This window comes from Onychostoma macrolepis, chromosome 12, assembly GCF_012432095.1.
Source record: "Onychostoma macrolepis isolate SWU-2019 chromosome 12, ASM1243209v1, whole genome shotgun sequence".
Classification (NCBI taxonomy): Eukaryota; Metazoa; Chordata; class Actinopteri; order Cypriniformes; family Cyprinidae; genus Onychostoma; species Onychostoma macrolepis.
This window is the reverse complement of record NC_081166.1, coordinates 2,969,394-2,975,750: the sequence shown is the minus strand read 5'-3', so window position 1 is coordinate 2,975,750 and position 6,357 is coordinate 2,969,394. Positions and strand designations below refer to the sequence as shown.

Below are 6,357 nucleotides of genomic sequence, written 5' to 3'. Positions count from 1 at the left end.
ACTGTACTTAGGTGAAATTACAAAATATTGCTGTAAAATAAAATACAAGTTTAATTCAATGTTACTGTAAAAAACCCTACTAATTACTGTATTTAATAAACAACAATTAACTGTAAATTGCTTTACAGTATTATACTGTAATTAATTTTACAGCAATTACCAACATTTTTACAGGACTTTATTGGCAACTTTTTTGCCAGTAAATTCCTGTAAATTCTACAGGAAGTTTTTTACAGCGTGTTCTTTTAGTGAAAAAAATAACAGGAAAATGTCTATTTAGCTCTTTGCTTTGGGTGGGAACAGCCGGCTGTACCATATTGCTGAAATGGACACTTTTACCCTTGAAAAAGACACAAGCCTGAATCATTCAGCAAGTCACCTTGAATATGTCCACAAGTGTCCTTAGAGACATGTTTGGTAAGAAAAACAAGATCATCACAGATAGCAGCCTTCCACAGAAAGCTTTTTATGATTCAACAAGTTGTCCAGAAAGTATGAGGGTGTATGTTTTCAGAATGTGTGTGGTTTGTACCATGCTATACTGCTATACTTTAGAAGTGAACACACACACACACACACACACACACACAAGCAATAAAAAAATACTCAAACTTTACTGACAAAAATTGGTATTGGATTTACTGTGAAACAATTTTCATCAAGACGCTGGTAAATAATTACAAAGAAACGGTCTCTTATTTAGTTCCAAAAGTCAAATGAAAAAGTCAAGTAGGCAACTTAAGAATGAACAAATTCAATGTGGATACTTATTCACTTTCATTCAAGTAATCCTCTTTTTTTTTTTTTAAGTAGAAGCAAACACATACAAAGTAATACACTGGCAAGAGAATGGTGTAGGATTTAGCTAATTTAAAACAACTTTCCCAGGAATTGCTATATTAAATAATTACAAAGAACTGCAAGTAATTTGGTAGTCATGCTCTACATTCACTTTTGTGGTATAAACCAGAGCAGGCAAGTCACAACTAGAGGAGTAAAGTTTGTGAACAAACTTTGAAGTTGGCTTGAGAAAGCCTAGCCTGAAAGTTTGAAACAGTTGTAAAAGTTTGAAGTTTGAAAGTCTAGATAGATTAGGCCTAGATGCTGACAGCATGTTGGTAGCATTGATTTAGCACATTGCTAAAATACTTTACAGGCTGCTAACATGTTTTACCATGATTAGCATGTTGCTAGAATATTGATAGCTTTATTAACGTGTTGTTAACATGTTTATAGCATGTTATTAACATGTGAATGTTTTAACATAAGCATCACGTTGCTAACATGTTTCTAGCATGACTAGCATGTTCCTAACATGTTTTAGTACACTGCAGGCATGATTTAGCATGTTGTCCTAGAATAATGTTGTCATTAAGGTTTGCTACTGATATAGTTTACAGCTTAAACACTCTGTAAGTCTTATTGTACAAAAGTTTTAATTAAACATTACATTTGGAAGCAGAAAAACTGAACTAAAGATGCTGAACTGGAAAATTAAAACTGCAAACTTCCTTTTGACAATGAATCAGTAATCGATGCATAATTGAAGTTACACACACATCTTGAATAAAGCTTCAGTGAAACTCTCTGTGCTTTCCTGTGGTAACAATACAAACAATGTGAGCAAGCTCACAGGTTTCACCAATATGGAGATGAGATAAAAGAATGCATTTCCATTCGCTGCTGGACATTTTAGGATTTCAGACACAAATAAAGCATCCAAACTGAAATCTGCCTACAAGCTAAAAATCTGCCTTATTTGAACTAGAAATGCAACATTATTATTCTCTGACTTCTGTTGGAGAGTAACACAAATACCTGCATGATTTTCTGTTCATTTTTAATTAGTACAGTATGTCCATCAAACAAAAGAAATGTAAATAATTGCATGAGACGGGCTGGAAACTGTCTAATGATTTCCCACAGTTTAACAGCCCAATTTAACTTACTTAAACAGAGACTGTAAATGCCACTGCTTTCTTAAAATCTATGCTTCATTAAAAAATGAGCAATGAACAAACAGAGCAGCTCTGTGCATCAACTGGTTTCACATGCATTGTCTTTAGTGCACTGCAAACATGCATATGCGATGTGAGAAAAATATAATTTATAAAAGTACAGTAGAGAAGTTGCAATAATATTTACAAATCTGTACTTCATAAAATACTTTCCAGATGAGGGCATTTTTTCCATCCTGAACATGTCTGCACCTGTTATTCACCTTTAACCTGATCCTGGGATGTGTTCACCATTGAAGTGGACTTAACTGCTCAATTACAGATTTTATTTTTAAACAGACGTTAAATGTTTTATTTAGGGCGTCTCCTGCAATGCAAACTCACTCACATACCAGACTAACAAACCAGACAGACATTGACATGGATAATATAGCCTCACAAAACGTGAGGTTAGATAAGCAAATTACCCTATTCAGTCACGTTTTTATTTTAATAACGTTGAACCTATGCAGTTCATGGTTATTTTAATGCAAAGCTCACTCACTTTCACTTCAGTTTAAAAACTGTGTTCAGAAGCAAGGTCTGGTTATATCAACTTCAACTATCATCCAGAGTAAACAAATGCTTCTGCTGATTTACAGGCTATGAAACATGTTTACACAAAGACTGAGTATGTTTCTGCCTGTTTATGTATACTATGTTTATGTAGGCTATATGTTGAGAAAATACACAATCATGGAAATATATCTATCACTATGTCTCCATAGGGGCTCTGTACATAAAACACAGTATCAATTTATTTTTAAATATGACAAAAATGCACTATAAAATTGAATTGCATTCAAGTCTTTCGAAGTCTTTCCAAAAAAATAAAATATAAAAATTATTATTTTGAACTATGCTGTATGTAATTATTTTGTGCATAAAAATACCAAACATTTGCTAATATTTAGTAAGCATGCCAAGATCGCATATTTGAAGTGAAGTGAAAGTGAAGTGACATACGGCCAAGTATGGTGACCCATACTCGGAATTTGTGCTCTGCATTTAACCCATCCAACGTGCACACACACAGCAGTGAACACACACACACCCGGAGCAGTGGGCAGCCATTTATGCTGCGGCGCCCGGGGAGCAGTTGGGGGTTCGGTGCCTTGCTCAAGGGCACCTCAGTCGTGGTATTGAGGGTGGAGAGAGCGCTGGACAGTCACTCCCCCCACCTACAATCCCTGCCGGCCCGAGACTCGAACTCGCAACCTTTGCATTACGAGTCCGACTCTCTAACCATTAGGCCACGACTTCCCCCCCTAATATTTATTGAGCAGAAAAAAATGCTACAGGCATTTATTCTAATTTGAAATGTGTGTTCCATGTCAGAATGTCTGTTTTTGTCTCAACTTACAGTGCAAGGCTCTTCGCATGTCCTCAATTCAGCAACCCAGCGTGAGCATCAAATCTGAAGAGGAGGGATCAGGAGAAACAACTCTCTCCAATATTTAGAATTTGGACTGCAGTGCAGTTTCAACCACTAGCTGTCAATATTACATACTGCACTTTTAAAATGAACAAAATATGCAAAAATTCTGCATCTCACTTTAATTAAATGTCATAATTTGGTATACAAAACAATAAAACCAGATGATAAAAAAAGATGTTAAAAATTCATCTTTACAAAGTATGAAAAGTCTTTAATAATTTGTATTTTTTTTTAAAAAACCTTGCCAACAGAAGAACTTCATGTGTACAAAAATCGATAAAGAATATGAAAAAAGAAAAAAACAAAACAAAACAACAACAACACAACAAATAAATGATTAACATCATGAAGATGAAGCTGATTATACCACTAACAGTAACAGTGACCTCAAATGTAGTCCGCTTTGCTTCACCTTTGACAAGAAAATAAAGTATCTGTAATATCTACGAGTGAATTCAGACTCTTATGGCATGGTTAAAATCATAAAAACAACATCAGATTCATATATTCACTTTATACGGTATATTTCGGCTAGAGTTTAGATAGAATATGTCTATGATATGTTCTTTGACTCCTGAAATTATTTATGATATCGCGCGTCGCTACTTTAAAATATGTATTTGTATATAGTTTTGACATGTAGACCTGGCAACCCAAGGGCATCACTGTACCAGATGAGCTGGAAAGCATTGTGAGAGTGTTGAGATGTTAAAGATATCTCCTTTTTTGGGTAGCTTCTATCTCATTCATCCACACCATTTCAATAAAACACAGTACATGCATTGTCATATTTGAAGTTGCTTAGTCTACACAGTGTTTTGTTGCACAATTATTTAAAAGAAGAAAACATCACCATTTACATGCATGCAAAACGGGCAGTACAAGACAAATGCAGTACAAGATCAGTGCCAAAAAAAGGTTATGCAACAACCATGAACTGCTACACCAGTGTTACAATTGTAACAAAGGACCGATTGACAGAGTTTAAAAGAACCTATTAGTTTCATACTAAACATCTTACACTTATACAATCCCCTTATAGTGTTTGAAAAATGTGCCTCAGACAGCTTGAGATCGAGTCCCAGGTCAAATGTACTTTCCTGCTCCCTTCTCGCCTCTCCCATTTTATCCTGTCTCTCCTCCTTCTGTCCTGACCATTAAATGTGAAAAACCCCAATGTAACCAGAAGGAAAGAAAGAATGAAAGAAAGAAAGAAAGAAAGAGCAACCTCTGAGTAATAAAACATTTTATATCTTATGTTTTAAAAGATAAAGAGAATAAAGAGATCCATGTTTATCACAGCCCATTATCATTTTGGACTCGTTCTCGCAGAGCTTTCTCAATTGTTAGTTGTGTCTACTGAGTGTCTGAGACACTGTTTATACTAAAGTGAGAGATATGAGAATCACGAAGTCACCTGAGCAGCAACCACAGAGTTTCCTTAGAAAAAAAGCAGTCCTTGCCAAAAGCTCTGGAGCCAGCTGTATCTGGGTCACCCTGCAGCCCAGCAAAAAGAGTAGTACGATCATTTTTACAGCATTTACAACATCCATGGTTTTGCTTCTGCAACAGAAGAATGACATTATTCTTAAACACCTCAATTTAATTTGAAAAGCATAAAGGCACTAATGCATTGACGACAAGAACAACAATGAACAGAACTGAACCAGTCTGAAGCCTAATGTTCATTAGACACTGAATAAAGAGATTCAAACACCAGTCAAAGTAGTTTTACGAAAAAAAAGAAAAAAAGAAGCTGCTAGAAAAATGCTGATTTTAAATATAAATTATTCAATAATGAAAAGCATTGAATAGTATATTTATTTAAAAACAAATACTGAAAATATATTTGTGTTTATTAGAGTATATCTTGTTTGCTAAAATGTAATGGTACTGTACGTGAGGATTCTTCCTGTGTACAGCTTTCTAAATCAGTCACTTATGACACTTAGATTTGGAAGCTGCTAACCTCTTGGTTTGAGACCATTATTGCTTGCATTGCACTAGCTAGTTCATTCTCATGCATGGCTGACAGAAACTGATGACAAGCATGATGAGAGGTGACCGAAAGTTTTTATGCAAAAGCAAACAGAAAATGCAAATATTCCATGCTTTTAGAAAAGATAACCAGATGCAATTATATTCTACCGAAAAAAAAAATTAAGCAAAATTATGAATTGCTGGTTTTATGATAGACTACCCTACAAAACACTTACAGCAGCTTTTGCTTTAACTTGTGGAAGTGCTCAATGTTACGTAAAAATATAGATTTACCAGTACATTAAAAATACATCTCGTAATGCATGTGTTTAAATCACAAAGGTTTAATTCAAGTGCTTGTTGTGAGCTGCTGTAGAGGTTACATTCACGGCGATTGCACTCCATGACATGATTTATGATTTATAAGCAGATGAGCCAGAACTGAAGTGCAAAACCTGCTAACACTTTACAGTATAACATCAAAGCAGTTCACTCAATTTGAAGGTGACGGCTCGATTCAAACAAACATCTGATCAACATCACTTTGACTGAAAAGGCACAAGAAAGATTAACCTTAATGATGACATTACTGCATGGTGTCAGTCCTCTGTTGCGTGACTTGTGTTCCCGCCCTCTTGTGTCCATATTTGGTTTGCTTCCTGTCCTTGTTAAGTGTGATTGTCTGTAATTCAGTTCAGCTGTGTCTAATTATTAACCGGTGTATTTAATTCATGCCTGTTTAGTTAGATTTTATCTGGTCTGCTTGTTACTCCCTTGTGTCCCAGCCTTGCCCTGTCTGTGTTAGAGTCATTAAAGACTGTTATTTGAGTTATCCTCGTTCCTCCCTGCTGTGTGCACTGTGACACACGGTGAGTTTATTATTTTTTTTTACAACTATTTTAATATTTTATTTGTTTTTCATTTAAGTATACTATGTGTTCA

The 6,357-nt window shown here is 35.2% G+C and overlaps 1 long non-coding RNA gene across 1 annotated transcript; it reads right to left on the bottom strand.

Annotated features, from left to right (window-relative positions):
- Positions 1 to 3,680: 3,680 nt before the first annotated feature.
- On the bottom strand, positions 3,681 to 6,089 carry LOC131551591 (uncharacterized). Its single transcript, XR_009273796.1, has 3 exons — positions 5,989 to 6,089; positions 4,853 to 4,998; positions 3,681 to 4,580 (listed from the first exon to the last, which is right to left on the bottom strand). It is a non-coding gene; the product is annotated as an uncharacterized LOC131551591 (long non-coding RNA).
- Between the last annotated feature and the right edge of the window lie 268 nt (positions 6,090 to 6,357).